Source organism: Pogona vitticeps, chromosome 3 (assembly GCF_051106095.1).
Source record: "Pogona vitticeps strain Pit_001003342236 chromosome 3, PviZW2.1, whole genome shotgun sequence".
NCBI lineage: Eukaryota > Metazoa > Chordata > Lepidosauria > Squamata > Agamidae > Pogona > Pogona vitticeps.
In genome coordinates this window covers 229163433-229180899 of record NC_135785.1, presented here as the reverse complement: position 1 = coordinate 229180899, position 17467 = coordinate 229163433, and positions in this window count along the sequence as shown.

Here is a 17467-nt window from a genome sequence, read left to right as displayed (position 1 = left end):
TTTGCTGTCCAGAACCAAAGGGTTTGATTAGATGGGCTGTTTGGTCTGCTGTGAGGATGGCCTTGTTCTCTCCTTCTTCTAGCAATCGGATGATGTAATTGCTGGTGAGAACCAGCCCATCTCCAGAAACTGCTTGGAGCACTGATATTGGCAGGAGTGGGATTGTATTTATTTAGAGATAGTGAGCTAGTGTGATTGAGCTAAAATGTAGAATGGAATAGCAACACTCTAAGACTAAACGAAGTTGATGTTCCAGCAGTGAATGGTGCTCTTTCAGAACCAACTGAAGAATGTAGAAGCAAAGGTGGGCATTGTGGGCATCTTACAAGTGCACCTGATGCAGAACCTGGCAGCTCAGTGGGAGGAACCAAGGGCCTTGTTGTGTGTGGGGGGGGAGCCGATCCAGAAATTCACCCGCAAAGTACCCATTTAAGTTGGCTGTGTCAATTTGAAGTCAGAAGCTGAGAAGCAGGAGGCCTTGCATATTCAGGATCCTGTCAGCAGCAGTGAGGGCCTAAAGAAAAAGTGATACATTATTTTAAATAGGAAAAAGTAGATGCAGTGGTCTGTCTGCGAGATGTTGTTGATAGATTCTTTTCATGTTATGTGCACCTGAGAAGAAAAAACGCAGGAGAAAAAAAAGGTGGAAATATGTGTGTCATAATACAGTACAGCAATCAGCACAGGAAATATGAGTGGGATAAAATAAGATAATCAGTGGTTGGTCCCTATGGCAACAGAATGCTGGAGAACATAAGCCTTTAATCTGGCATGGCTTCTCTTAAGGAGAAAGCAGAACCAAGGACAATACTCATATGACTGTACATGATTTTACATCTGTGGTAAGGGAAAAAAACATTATATTCTTAAAATATGTGCAGGACTAAGACATACTCTGCACAAAAGCACCTACATTGTTCAAAGGAATACAGAACTACCTGTCTTTACATAGTTGACAAATACTGGAAGTGACATCTTATTTACAGTATTTTAAACTGGAGATAATTTCAGATTTTATTCAGTCATATTAATGCTTAGTGTCATGCAGTTATCACATGCATCACACAGTCCACAGGTAGTATTACTGTGCCAGCAATCAGCAGCATACGCAGGTGCATGGCTGGTGTGTTAAAAATGTGAAGTAGACATTGTAAGTGTCATTGTTTGTTACAGCATCTGGGATTCTCACACACATGTGCATATAGAATAATTACACAGGGAAGCGTGGAACATCTGTTCCTTAATAGACCTCTAACTATTCAACCAACTGCTTGCTTAAGGGCACAGTTTCGTCAGGAGGGGACAGTCCCATCATGTTTGTTTCAGACTAGGTTCAGTTAAACTTCAGATGCCCATAGAACATATTTTTCCAGTTTCATTTTGAATGTGCAAAAGAGTAAGACTCAGCCTTTTTGTGTGTGTGAATCTTGTCCTTTTCCCTAATTAAATCTACAATCATATTACTAGTCATTTCCATTCTCCTCATTGCTCAGTTGCTGCCAGCCTTATAATTATGCACAACCCACAACCTGAGATGTTGGGGGTCATCAGTGTAAGTCCCTTAACAGTTCCCCCTGAGCTTCCAGGCTTTCCATTAGACAGATACGTGCACGCACCACATTAAACTGGCCCAATGCACTCAGATGTGGTAGGGAAGTCTATTCTATTGTTGGTATTGAAATGGGGGGGGGGGGAGGGGGAGAGAGCATGGCTCAGTGGTGGGAGATATACTTTCCTTGCAGAAGGTCCCAGGTTAAGTTCCCAGCATCTCCAGGCAGGACTGGAAAAACTACTGCCCCAAATCCTCTTGAACCTTTCTTCTCCTCTTGAACCTTTTCTAACCTCTTGTTTTCAGTTTATGTTTCAACACACACTTCGGAACAACAAAAGAATTGGCTATGACAGTGGAGTCTCATGGACTAAGCACAAGCTCTGAAAGAGAGAATGGCTAGGAGAATGTCACCCTGACTGAAACAAAACAATGTATTCGCGAAGGCTTTCGCGGTTGGGATCTAATAGTTGTTGTGGGTTTTTCGGGATCTTTGAGCGTGTTCTGAAGGTTGTTCTTCCTGACGTTTTGCCAGTCTCTGCCGGCCACAGAGACTGGCAAAACATCAGGAAGAACAACCTTCAGAATACGGCCAAAGAGACCAAAAACCCACAACAACTTTTATGAAACAAAACAGTTAATTGTATATTTGTTGTTGTCACACACCCATGCGATTTAATGGCAAGCACCCTACTGCCAATTTATGTATATGTAAGTGAAATCATGTCTGTTGTGGCAGTAAATTATTGTTGAATAATGAGGTTCTGGTTATATTCCTGCTTACAAACCCAGTTATGTGCTAGGCATGTGACCAGGAACAGGACCAACTCCTCATTAATTAGTAGCAATTCATGGCTGGAAATTTATGTGAGTTCACCTGTATATGTGTAAATTGCTAACGTGATTCTGATCATGTTTTTTGGGGGGGAAAAGGCCAGTGCATTCCTTTCTGAGTTGAAGCAATGGCCTGTATGATAGAGCATTATCTAAAATAAATGTAAAGTATTCTGACACAGCTGAATTATAACTTGGATGTTGAACCAAATTTCATTGTGTTACAGCTGTTATAAACCTTAGAAAGCTGATACTGCTAAAGTAAGCATTTAAAAAAAAAACAACCCTGATAAACTACTGGCTGAATGCACCACTTTCAAGTGCACTGGAATGTTCTGTTGCTGGAATGACCTTGGAGTGACGATAACCAGGTGAACTGGTTGCACAGGCATGGCGCAATGCTTGCAGTCTGCACTGTAAAGATGCCATGTCTTGATAACAGTGCCATCTGACAGAAGAGAAACACTTGGACAGCCAGACGTCATAGACTGTCCAGACTACCTTTGTGCTGCTGTAGTTCTGTTCTTCTGAAATAGGCTAAATGTTTGCTGTTTCCCTTCAGTCTCTCTTTTGAAAATGTGCTGAAAGTAAAACAGGGCACCCATAGCCTCTATTATTACCTCTCTTTATTATTACCTCTGACTTTTGGTGGGAAAGACCTTTGCATGCATGGCATGTGTTTTTTGTCCCCCCCTTGAGGGTAAAAGGGAGTTTGCAAATTGAGCCTCTGTGTGGACATGCCTGTATATGGCACATCTGAATTAGATGCCAGGGTGATACTAACAGGCAAAGATTAATCAATTTAGTTGAATGTATGGGGCTTAGTTGAGAAATTTGTTGTACGTTTGTTATAGGTATACAAATGCATAGGTACTGAGACCTCCTGAAGTGGATAGAGCATTGCACTAGGATTCAGAGATCTGGGTTCAAATTTCTGCTCAGCCACAGAAACTGGCTCACTGAAGAATAGCAATGGTATACTTTGAAAACCATGCTCTACAAGTTGGAAGCAGCGTAATGGCAGATAAGAGCAGTTCAGTTATGTTTAGATGTCTTGAAGACCTTTGGTTTCATTAATGCTGATAGTCCTTCCACCAGTGAGGATCACAGATATTCGATGTGTATTTGCTTTGGTCAATTTGTCCCCAAGCTTTGTGGATGAAGATAGAATTAGAGAGAGAGAGAGAGCGTACTAATATTGTTCCTCTCCAGGTTGGAAATAGCTGTAGCTATCACATATGGCTAGTACCCATTGTTGGTGTAGGAGAAACAGTGACAGGCTAGGATTCAGGGTTCAACCCCTACTGGGTCATGCCAATTCACTTGAGGGTGGGGTGGAACTGTTAAAAGCATTTCTTAAATATCTTGCTCACCTTCAAACCCTATTTGTACTTCTACAATTTGGATGTGATTTGATAGCACACAACATACATTGTGTCAGGTTGGGGAGAACTTGAGATTTGAAACATTGAAATTAAAGAGAAAGTAGAACTGGTAGATTCTGGTATTTGTATTAGAAGACATGTTCACTTTCATTTTAAGAGTAAGTACTGTAAACTAATTTTTCTTTTTCTTTGAGTAAAGTGTTTGTGTGAGTGTGAGAGAGAGTGAATGAGTTTGTAGTTTGAATTTCTTCCATACAAGGATCTCATATGACTTTTAATTTTATGTGTGAGTAACCAGATCTCTGTACCAAAATGATACACAAGAATGCATGCATGTTTTTCTTAACCTTTATGAAGGTTGGCATTCAAGACTGTTCCTTTAGGGGATATTTTTTCACAATCCTTATGGTTGGGTAACCAGCCATTATGCAAAGGTATGCTTGACAAAGGTCACATTGTAGGGCCTGCACAAGTTCATGCTGCCTTTTCTATTACCATTGGATTAAAGTGTTTATGAAATGTTTTAGATTTCTGAAATACAGTATAAAGATCGATCCAACACTTATGCTTCTGTCTATGATGCATATGGTCTGAGAGTAAATGACGGTTGGAGGGTTCATAAACACATCTTGAACTATGTCCCTCAAGGCAATGACACGTCACACAGATACAAAAACAGGAATGCTGATGTCAGACAAGCCAAATTACCAAAGGTATGGGTGAGGAAGGTAAAGGCCAATTAACCTGGAAAAAAACTCTTTCACTGAACCAAAGATATTTGGAATTAAAAGTCAATGGACATCCATTCAACAAAAGATATGAAGCCCTGGCTTAGTATGTTTCTCTGATTTTTTTTAAATTGTTTTACTGAAAAAATTGTCCCACCCTATTAAATCACCATTAAAGTGATTTTCCCATTCCTTAGTTTCCCTTTGTGTTTCATGTGATCACAGCAGTTGTTTGTATCAATTCCATAGAAAATTGATGTAAGATGGTTTAGGGCACCAGTGATCCACATGTGTCTGCCAAGCTCAAGGGCATGCCCACATACCCAATTTAAAAAGAATGGAAAATTGACTTAAAAAAGTCCTCTTTTACTCTCAGTAGGTGAGGGGCAATTTTGCCATGTTTTGAGGGGGCCCCAGCCAGCATTTCTGTACCCAAATTTTAACTTCTTAAAAAAATATTTGATCACAAAAGAATATAAGGTTCCCCTACGCCTAGTAAACACCTCGGTTTTGTAAGAAAAAAGGTTTTTGGGAAGTGGGGGTTGTCAGAACAAGTGTAGCACCCCAGGATCTAGGGAAGAGTATGGGTAGCCCCCAGATCTATACAGATTGCTGACCTTTTGTTTAAGTTTAGCTGCCAATGCAGTAATTATTTCTTCAGCAATGGTCTACGCCGTGTTGCAGCTATCCAGAAGAGTTATAACTCAGTTCTTTTGGGGAGCAAATAAGATAAGGAAAGTCTTGGCTTGTACTTGGCTTTATAACCATGCTGCACCTCCTGAGAGGCCTACAACAACCTAGGATAACAGTAAAGTCCTCCCTTGCTCAAGGAGTGCATGTACTTGTTCCCCTGTGTATTATCAAAAGTGCATATACTTGTGATAACACACATTATCAACACATGTAACAGTGCTGATGGCATGGCCTGCTTCATTGTGCCGGGGGGGGGGAGCGGATTTGCCCAGGGGATGCAGACAAGGCCACAAGGCAAACACAGACATGTCCTTCAACACATTGTCTCTCCCTATACTTGCCTGCATCTCCTCCTTGAGGAATGCAACACACTTTTCCTATATAGGGATAGGAAATTTGGTCCTTCCTGATGTTTTGCACTTCTGTTCCTAGACAATATATAGCCAATGGTGAGGGGCTATGGAAAGCGTAGTTCAAAGTGTTTGTGGGGGTCCAATGGTGCTCATTTGTGTCCTAATGGTAGGTTTGGCCCTGCTGGTTACTGGTAAAATGATCTGGTAAGGCAGACCATTATTATAACCCCCATGTTTTAAATGGGTTTTGAGAACTGAAAGGTATCATAAGGTCACTTACTGAACACACAGTTGAGGTAAGACTGAAACCAAAACATTTTTGCCTAAGAGCTCTGTATCCTAATCAATGCATGCCAGCATTATCTCAAAGGGTATTTTCTGAATAGTTTAAATCTGGGCCCATTTGTGTTTGAGGTAAACATAACTGCTGCCCCAGAGAGACAGATGAAGTTGTACGTCATTTTGTCTGATGCTAGATTAAGTTCAGCCTCTTTGTAGTTACTAAGATGTCCTGACCTTTCCCTGTTATAAAGAAAGAAATTTGTGGTCAAAGTGTTTTGCAAGAAGGATGTTGCCACTTTATGGCAACGTAGTTCAGAATCAGAGATAGTATCAAAGGTCTCAGATGTATGACCAGAGGCTACTCCTATGTTCATAGAAATATGCTAATGTCCTGATAAGTAATTTCAGCTTTTGAAAGTCATATTTTCATTGGCTTGGGACATGACATGCTAACATGTAAGGACCTTATCGTGCATCCACAATGGACCTGTCAATTCAGTCTTCCCAGCTTTTCCTGCATCTGAGCACATTTAGTACTGTAACTATATAGTGCTCCCTCCTGAGAAGAAGTCTGGAAAATCAAAGTGGGGTATGTGGGCGGTGAGTTGATGGATGCAGAAGAATGAGATGGTCTGTCATAGAATATGATGAGATAGATAATTCTTTATTTAATGTATTATATAGATTTCATGAGGGTTGTAAATTTGGCATTTCTGAGTACGAAACTTGCTTCCAAATCTTAAAATTAAAACTAGAATTTGAAAGCATACATACAGGCAGAAGCTGGGCTTCATTACAGAGTCTTGTGGTGCTTTATTAACTGGCATAAGTTTTCATGGGACTACCATCCGCTTTGTCAGATAGATCTGATACCTTGAGATGCCACAATGTTTTTGTTGTTTTTGTTGCAGCAGAGTCACACTGCTACTCCCTTGCTTATAAAAAAACCCTTCCATAACAAAGTGTGTGCTGATTATTACTGAGGTAACATGAAGAATTCCCTCTACGAATTGTCTCTTATAACTGATTATGGTGGTCTCAGTGGAGCTTGATTCTGAGTAATGGTGTGTGGAATTGTAAGATTTCAGGCAATACTATTTGCAATATTGATAGTATGAACAGTATTTCTGATCGTCGTCGTTAAGTTGTTTAGTCATGTCCGACTCTTCGTGACCCCATGGACCAGAGCATGCCAGGCCCTCCTATCTTCCACTGCCTCCCAGAGTTGTGTCAAATTCATGTATTTCTGACAGCAGGCAATTATTAAACAGATGATCTGTTCATTCCTGGAATGCTTCTGTTGGAGATTTGTTTCAGTACTTTCTGGGCTGCCATAGACGCTACCGGTGTAGTGGCTGGATGTTGGGCTGTTGAGAGTCCATATTATGGTTACTGAGCCATTACACTCTTGAGTCAGTTGTTTATTCTGTAACTGAACTACCTCACAGAATCACTGTGAGGAAAAAGTGAACAAGGAGGAAAGCGATGGGTACCATCAGGTGTTTAACTAGTGTTGGGCAAATGGGCCTTGCCAGAGACCATCACATTTAGAGGGTTTACCCCTTCCCCCAGATTTCCAAGATCGGTCTGGCAGCCTGGTCTACCATCATAGGAAAAGGTAGCAGTAGGCCACACCTCCAGGGGAGACCAGAGTTCTTGGGATTCCTGAGGTAGCAGATGGCAGATCTATCTAGAATTTGTAGGGAAGATTAGACATTAAATAGGAGGCAGATGCCTACTCAAATGTGGGAAGATCATATCTCCCCATTGGAAGGAGGTCTATGACGGTCTTGGTCATCATTGTTTAGTCATTTAGTCATGTCCGACTCTTCGTGACACCATGGACCAGAGCACGCCAGGCCCTCCTATCTTCCACTGTCTCCCGGAGTTGGGTCAAATTCATGTTGGTTGCTTCGATGACACTGTCCAACCATCTCATCCTCTGAAGTCCCCTTCTCCTCTTGCCTTTGCACTTTCCCAATATCAAAGTCTTTTCCAAGGAGTCTTCTCTTCTCATGAGATGGCCAAAGTAGACCAGGCCTATTGGCTGGACAGTACAGTACAGCTTATTAATATATGTGGTATACTTTTAAAGAGCATACAACTCCCTCTCTGTCTATCCACACATACAGATTTTTTTCATATATTTTTGTATCTTTGACAAAGTTGCTATAGAGGAGGAAAGATGCTAGCAAGTAGTTCAGTGCTGTAATTACTTCCTGCACTACTTTCCCATAATGAATTACAAAGCTGATTTGGGACACATTTTGAATTGCTTGCCCCGGGTGCCAAAATGGCTTATTGCAACTCTGGACACCACCCTGAGCTCACGGGAAGAAAGACAATATACAAACATAACAAAGAAATAAATGAAAATAAGGTCAGAGATCTAAATAGAAAGTCCCAGCATTGCAGAATACTTCTCTCACAGAAAGTGACAAGATTGTGACTGAAATTAAAGTTGCATCCAAGGGTGTTCCAGTTTTGCCCTGCTGCTGCTAAAATCAATTCGCAAATGCTGTGGACCTGAATGTGTTTTTACTTGTCTTTTTGAAAGCTGCAATCTTAACAGCTGGGATTACATTCCATAGAATTCTATAGCATTTACTTGTGTGTAAATATGCATATGATTGCACTGTTAACTAAGATTGTTTCCAGTATGAATAATATAGTTTTATTTGCAATTTTGCCATCACATTTAATACACATTTAATGTGTCTGTGTAAATAGAGTTATGTTTGTGAGTAGTATTAATTTTTCATTTATTTATCTTAAATATTTTATACTGCCTTTAGGGTAAAGCCTCCTTATTTATTTTGTTGTTGTTGCTTAGTTGTTAAGTCTTCGTGGCCCCATGGACCAGAGCACGCCAGGCTCTCCTGTCTTCCACTGCCTCCTGGAGTTTGGTCAAATTCACATTGGCAGCTTCGATGACACTGTGCAGCCATCTCATCCTCTGTCGTCCCCTTCTCCTCTTGCCTTCACATTTTCTCAACATCAGGGTCTTTTCCAGGGAGTCTTCTCTTTTCATGAGATGGCCAAAGTATTGGAGCCCCAGCTTCAGGATCTGTCCCAGCTTCAGGATCTTTTTGTTTTCGTCAAAGCTTAATATCAGCATGTTTGCATACTGACTTTTCCTGCTTTTCAAATGAGATCTTGTTCCTTCAACACCTATGTCTGATAGTTGTTGGTCAAAATGAACAGCGCTGGTAATATAAGCTGAACTGCCAATTAAAATAGAATGCCATTGGATCCTATGATGACTACAAAGTCCAGGAAAGCCAGCCAGTTGTCTTCCCTGGTAAACTTGATATTTGGGTCCACTGTGTTTATATCGTCTGTGAAGGCCTGTACTTCCTGAATCTTGACCTTCACCCAGCTATTGTCCACATACCTGAACCAATGGGTCAAAGTTGTCCCCTGGAAGGTGGTTAGTGCCTTGCCATGACTCAACTTTCGGATTACTTCCCCTGGATGACTGAGAATCTTCACAGACATCAATGCAACTATGTGCGACTTTTCAAATGGGATATGCACCTCACAGCCCTCCAATCATTTAGTGGATGATACATATTCACATTCTTTCACCTTTGCCTGGTGCCCCTTCAGCCCTCCACTTGCTGTGTGTGTTCTGATCCTACTATTTCCTGCTAGGAAATTCCTGTTATATCCTATCCTATTTCAAAATTACTATGTTCACAGTCCGTCCCCTATCTTAATCAAATATTGGCTCCTTCTCGACTCCAGTCCATCTAATCAGCACGATGACGTCTTAAGAACTCTAATCACTACATTCTTTTCCCCATATGGGACACTATCCGCATGATCCAAGTACTTCCTAATCAGTCATTGTTTGGATATATGTAGTTCCAGCCACAGTGGTCTCCTTCAACGCAGTGCTGTAATATAGGTTTGTGCTGGCCTTCTGCAACTTGGTGTTCTCCAGATGTGTTGGATTACAACCGGTGTTATCCTGATCCATCGTGACTCATTTGGAGGGTAAAAAGATGTGGAAGGTTGATTTATGCTAATGATCCTTCACCTCCTATACTTCTGCCTCTCCTCCCTTCCTGCAGCTGGAGGAGACTAGGTTTGTATCTGTACTAAATGGTTAGTTTGATACCATTTTAATTCTCATGACTAGAGATGGGCACGAAACGCTGGTTTTCTGTTTTGTGCCAGTTTGTTTACTGTCTGAACAGGTGTTCAGTGTTGCCCTGTCCTGCCCCTGCTGGCTGGCATCCACTCAGAGGCAGTTCCCCGGCTTCCCTGCCCACCTCCTCAGGGCACTGCCTCTGAGTGAATGTCCACCAAAGGAGGTGGGACAGAGAACAAACCGGCATGAACTGCCAAACTGGTGGCTTGTGCCCATCTCTACTCTGGACTCCATTCTATGGGATTCTGGGATAGCAGTTTTGAGAGGCATCTATATTTCTTTGCTATAGTTCAAGTAACAATGATTTAGAAAAGAAAGTCACACTCAAACTGTGGTCTATGATCCTGGTTTGCTTCCCTGAAGTATACTTAAAATTGGCCATTGTTTGGGGTTAGCCCATGGAAATAAGCTGGTTAATGGAACATAGAAATGAAAGGTTCCAGTCCCTTAAGGCTTTGCTAGAGAAATGGGGGTTGGAGGAGAGGGACAAGCCCAAGTGATTTTACCCAGGCTGAGTGTTATGTGCAAATCTGATGACAATTTATCCACTAGTCATACATCATTGGGTCCACATATGAAAGGGAGGGAGAATAATTTCTATGTTTGAAAACAACACCCCTCCCCCACATTTTACTTGATATGAGTATGAACTACTATTGTCCTTTGCTTCATACAGCTGATTCCCTGCTTTTGTTTTTCATCCTTTTAAAAATGAGATTAGACAACCATTTTCCAGAACATCACCTCTTTTACACCTCTCCTCATGGATGCTCAACAGGAGTAGGCTATACCTATTCCTTTTACTGGCTACCTCTCACTGTCCTCTTGGCCCTCTTTGAGAGTTAAAGATTCACCCCTGCCTGGGCACTTCCTTTGGGTCTTTCCTAACTCTCAGCTGTTAACATCTCTGCTTTGAGAATAGGCTCACCCAATCTCCTTTCTCGGCCATGTGCACAGGCTCTGAGATCTAGTTTTCTACCTAGTTTAGGATAGTTATTTGTATCAAATGTTTTTCCAACTTTTGTTCAAATGCAACCTTCAGCCTGGTTTATTGCTCCAGAACAATAAGATGAGTTTAAAGCTCACAGGACCACAGTCGTTGCTTTTTCTACTAAGATATCTCCTAAGAAAGCTTCTCACATTCTTAGCAACCTGAATCAAAATTTACAACACTACCCACACCATACGGTGCATTGGTTTTTCCTCTGCATCCCCCATCTATGTTCCTTGTTTTTCATCCACTTGTTCAATGTATGTAATTCCAACACACATTGGAATTCCAATTCAGCATACCGCCATGCATGTGAAAGAGTTTGAGTTTGCAAGCTTTGTCTTTTTTTTAACTTTTCCTATTTGCAAGCTTAAAAATCTGCTAAAATGTAGAAACAGCGAACAGTTATGGCAAGATCCTGACTTGAATATATCTTTATCTTTTAATTGTTAACATGTTGACACTGATTTGGTTGACTTATTTGTTTTTATTGTACATTTTCTGATATTATTCTTTTTGTTTTTTATATTTGTAAATAATTTTTAGAAATATTTGTATTCTGCAGTTTTAAACATTTGGAAGTAAGTAAGTAAGTAAGTAAGTAAGTAAGTAAGTAAGTAAGGAAGGAAGGAAGGAAGGAAGGAAGGAAGGAAGGAAGGAAGGAAGGAAGGAAGGCTGAACCAGATCCTCCAAAGTACCTTTTGGTCCCAAAATGGGCTTTTGTGATTTGTGTAGAATAATTCTGTTTTCAGTCATAACATCAGTGCACAATGGGTAATCTTATATATGACTGGAATAACATTTAAAATAGATAGGAATAATAGCATGGTGGAAAATTTCAAAGGTTAAGGAGCATTGCTGGCCTTGGCTGCTGTTTGAGAATTCAAAAACACTTTTTTTTGGCTGCAAACAAATCATTTTGATTTCTTTGTTACAGGTGAAGACAGCTGAGTCACTCATTGTGTAATAACATGGGTGTGTGATTATGAACTGGTTCTCCTTTAGTCCCTGATGCAGAGAAGAGAGAACATTTTGACTTTATCAATATGGTTTTGATACTTTAGCTTCACGTTCCAAACAATGGCCTTATAAATTGATCTCTTTATGGCTCTTCTTTAATTAAAACACTCTACAAAATAATAATATATAAAAGATTATAAATTATACAGGTGTAGTCAAGTATGGCTTTAGGTACAGTGGTTTAGACCCTAATACCGCTTCTGTGGTTTCACATGCTAGGTCTGGACTCTGGACTTAATGAAACTTGGAGTTATTAATCACTGGGGCTGGAGCTGCTAACCCAGTGAATGACTGGTTTGTATGTTTGAAGAGAAGCAGTCCATCAAGTATGGTGTCGTTTCAGCTGTAGAAGAAATAAAATTGGTTTCTTGAGGTAAGACACAGTCTCCAAGAATAACTCCCCATTGTGGCCTACTGGGAAATTTGTCTGAGAACTGGCTCAATTATTGTTTATGTATCAAATGGGGCAGGGGTGGATATGCTGAGCCAGCGGTCTATCTAAAGCAGTGGTTCCCCAAAGTTTTTAACACCATAGACCAGTTGGGGAAGGCAGGGCACCCCCCCCGTGCTTGTGCACATGCGTGAAGGAGCAGGGGGGCTCTCGAGCATGCACGTGCGCATGTGTATGAAGGGCAGGGTGCACTCAGGGGCACTTGTGCACATGTGCAAAAGGCAGGGGGTGCTTGGGCCGCTCTTGTGCATACGCAAAGGAGTGGGGGGCACTCGCACGAAGGGCAGGGGGTGCTCTGGGGCACTCACATGTGTGTGCAAAGGGGTGGGGGGCACTTGTGTGCATGTGCACACTCCTGCACATGCGTGAAGGCGTTGTGCGGGGGGAGTGCGGGGGGGGCTTGGAAGATCTTTCTCCTTGGCCTGGTCCAGCCCAGGTCATGGACTGGCACCGGGCCACAGACCGGGGTTTGGGGAACCCTGATATAAAGGTCAACCTAAAATCCTTGTGTACATGCCCAAAAACATTTATCTTGAGGGTGCCAACAAGATTGCCTGATTGTGATCACCTGGAGGCTCTTCTGAATTTGTTTTTGATACAGCTACTAGTAGGTAGATGAAAGCCATCTGCTCACTTCACCTCCTGCTGAGAGGCATAATTAAATTTGCCTGTGGTGCAACAGACTGAATGGTAAATCCTAGAAGAAGAAATAAAGGCTTTTTTCAAATCTCAGGTTTACTTACTAGAGGTGGTAGTGCTGCTGAAATTCTACAGGCTGATTCATTTTCTTTCTGGCTACAGCCAAGGATCCTTTAAAAAAAGATTCTTTTCCATTTGGATTTGGATTTTTAGATCCTATGCTAGATCCTCTGGTCATGGTCAAGCAACAATAATAGAACATCAGTAATGTAATATGGTCAAGCAAACCCACTCAATAGGACTGCAATATTATTGGAATACCTACATTCCCTTTGGTTATAGAGAGATATTCAGTGACATGTCCTGTTTTTACAGGTTTCACAATGCAGATTGGCAGTACATGGTGAATCCATTCTTAAAGCCTCACAACATCCCTAATATTATCCTGTTTTTCAGAACTGAAAGAAATCACAGAAATACAAAAAGGTTTTTTTAAAAAAACACTGGAACTGTTTTTTAAAAACTTGAGGTAATAAAGGGAGGAAGGTGCCTTTCTGTGGAAAAAAACAAATATCTGAAGAAATGGATAGTAATTTACAAAAGTTCATGTTGAAATACATCTGTTAATCTTAAGTAAGGCCCTGGTCACACAAGGGTAATGTTATGCAGTTATCCACCAGATATGTCAGTATTTTTTCTCCCAGTCACATGATACAGAGTCAAGACCAAGACATTTCCCCAGCTGGTGGTGTAACTGTGGAACATTTCTCCAAAGTCAGGAGGGTTGTTTTATTTTATACCTTTGTTGTACTTCCCAGGATTGCCTATGTACACAACCTGCCCTGCTTCTTTTCAGAATTGAAGCCAGGAAGGTGGCTGCCATTACTGCAGCATGCACATAATTTTTTTTAAAAAATTGTGCCCGATATATCAATACATTGGTAAAAGTATGTCACTGGGGAGCCGTCACCACTACATTACTAGCGAGTAATAATTTTTTTCTTTCTTGTGGGAAGATACAGTACAGTGGTGTCTCGCTTTTTTGGGATCGCTAATGCGATCGCTCAACGTTGTTTAGATAGGGCGAAACTCGCTTTGCAAAGATCGGCAAGCGTTTCGCTTACCGATCTTCGGAAAACGAAGCCCCGACGATCAGCTGTTAGGCAGACAAAATGGCCACCGGAAGCCCGAAATGGCAGCGCGCAGCGTTTTCGCACCCTCCCCTCGCTTAACAAGGGCACGAAAATGGCTGCCGGCCATAGGAAGCATCGCTGAACGGTGAGTTTTTGGCCCATTTGGAACGCATTAAACGATGTTTAATGCGTTCCAATTGGTTTTTTTGATCCGTTCAGTGATGTTTCGCTATAGCGAAGGTTAATCCGGAACGGATTAACCTCGCTATGTGAGGCACCACTGTACATTGAAACTGATGGAGGTGATCGCCAGTACTACTTTGTGGATATTCCACTGTGTGTAATGCTTTTTTGCAGGAGCAGTCAGAGGTACACTTTCCTAAACAGAAACCACTTTCCGATCAATGCTCCTTCTAATTTCCACCCCTGTGTGCGAGTCCACATCCCCCGCGTGGGGTTCCTTTGTGACAGGAACAAAAGGGGCTGGATATGATAGCTGTAGATGCATGAGGGAGGAGGAAAGCTGTGCAGAGGAGGAGGGTGGAGCCAAGTGAGTCACTCATCTTACAAGGAGACTTGTTTCTGATATATTGATGTATTGATAATTATTTATATTATATATAAATAAATATATCAATCAATCAATTAATCAAGGGGCTAAATTGCCCCTTGAAGCAAGACAGAATATAAACTGGTACCATGGTGTAGCCAGTCATAACCATTCAAATAGGAGGAAATAAATCTGTACCGCTAAAAGTTCTTGGGACCTTCGTCCTGGGGTATAAACCACATGACCATGATTCAGTACAAGAGAGGTATGGAAAGTATCGGAAGAACTAGAAAACATTTTCCTTGTGTGGCCAGGGCCTAAGGCTGACTTTTTTTTAGTTTTAGCAAATGTACATAGTATAGAACTTAAATACATTGAATCATTTCATAGCCTTCTGAAATATGCTTATGATATAGAGTACTTATTTATAGTTGTGTAAGTAAAATATAAAAATTTACAAATGTCAGTTCTGTGTAGCAGATCTGTTTTCCCTGTAAGGCCAGGACATGGTCTTACCCTGTCCTGCATTAAGGCTGGAGTAGCGGCTGGGATCCCTTTGGAGGTGGCTGAAAAAGAAGATGGAAGCTGCTATGTGGCGAGCGATGAAGAGGGGCCTGGGTAAACCCGCATTGTGCCCGGCAGCACAACTCCCTTCAAGGATAGGCCGGGCAGGGCAATGGGTGTGGGGTTGCCTGCCGGCAGACCTGAATGACAGGGTTTCCAGTCCAGTCCGATGGCATGTTTAAAAAGGAGGGTGTGCTGAGGCGCAGAGCCTCAGTTTGCTGGAAATCAAGCCCCCCTCCCTCGCCACCACCCACTGGTAGCATTGCATTCCTCTGCTTGTATGTAGATTTGGAATGTTAATCTGTTGATTTCCCACATTTATGTTTCTTTCGTCACAACTTGGTAGGCATTTTCAGGCACTGGGAAGGATCCATCCATCGGTTGGACAGCAGGTCTGTTTGGGAGAGAAATCTGGGATCTATCCCAGCCTGGGGGGGGGATTGCCCCCACCCCAGGAGGCAGGGGAGCCACGGAGTGGCTTACATCTGCGTGGCCTCCCAAGGGAACTGCCATACCAGAGGTCTCTTATGGAGACGGTGGCTTGTATTGGGTGGGCAGGCAGGCCCCCCAATGAGGTGAATCCAACCTAATGCCTGGCCAGGATGACTTCTGCTGTGAGCAATAAAGTTGTGGCCTTTTCCCTTCCAATTACATTGTGTGTGTGTGTGTGTGAAAGAGAGTTAATTCAGGCCTAGTCAGCTCAGCAGTAGTAGGGTTGCCAGACATCTGGCAAAAGGAGGACATGTCCTACTTTTGAGGAGCATGTCCTCCGTCGGGCGGGCAAGACTAAAAAACTCCAAAATGTCCAGCTTTTGTATCTCACAGCAGCGATGCTGGCATTGCTAGAGTGACCAGATGAAAAAGAGGATAGTATTCCTGGATGTTTAATGGTTGCTCAGGAGACGAAATTTCAGCAGGCACATCTGCTGAAATTCCCACCCCCCTCCACACAACTATTAATGTACAGGAACCCTCTCCTTGTTTTTCATCTGGTCACCCTAAGCACTGCAGGAAAAATGGCTACAGAGATCACAGATTACTGCAAGAGGTCCCGATTAAGGTGGTGGGGAACACAGTTGATTTGTATTTTGGTTTATGTATTTTATGTTTATGTTGCAGTTTATCTAATAAAATTTTAAAAAAGGAAAAAAAAGGAAAAAATAGCTACAGAGAGAAGCATGCACTTCCTGCTTTATGAGTTCAGAGATAATGATTTTGTTTTGGAAAATTGCATACAACTGGCTACCTTGCTAACTAGTCCTCCTGGGGTGGTAACAAATGTTATGGAAACTGATAGCTGGATCTGAGAATGTTTCAGATGACCAGTGCTCTAGTCCTATAATTTTCAAGAAAACTCCCTTAAGTGCATATCTTTAAAATGTTTTTATTCAGTTAGGGCCTTTGAGCTATTCAAAACACATATTTGCAGGGTAGGTCTACCAAAGCCTGAAGGACAGGCTGAGCAGAGGTCAATGGAGAACTGTTAAGTTGCTTGCTTATTCCGGTTTCTCCCTTACAGCCCAGCTGGATTTGTTCGGCTGTAGCCCATTCCAGTTGTCCAACGTGTTGCGGCCAAGTGCTATAAATAACATACATGGAATTCTTGTCAGACAGCAGGGAGAGGAGGTTATGAAATTTCAAAATATTCATAATGAATGTCTGTTTGGAAAGCAAGAGACAATTTTCCAGCTATCTTACCAAGGGAAAAAAAAGGAAAAAAAACCCACCCAAAAAACGGAGCCATTTGAACACAAGACAGGACAAAAATATTTGAAAGCAAGTGCAAATCTTTTTTTTTTTTGCCTGCTTTTGTTTACACTCTGCTTTTTCCTTCGCTGTAGTTCTAAAGTGAACTAGGAATCTGCCTGTGGCAAAGGTTAATTTTGTTGCTGTTGCCAGGTATGGATTTATGAGCCTGGCACATTCTAGATTGTATCAAAACAAAGGGGTAAACTTAGTATGGTCAGAATGTGAGAATGTGAGATAAGAGCAAAGTTCAGAAATTTTGTAACCTGCCTTAAAACAGAATTATTCATTAACTCCAAGGAGTAGAACTCTGTCTGGTTTGTACTATAGTGCATATAGTAGCACAATAAATCATCCAAAGTTCCCAAACATGTCAGCTGGAAATCTGTTGCA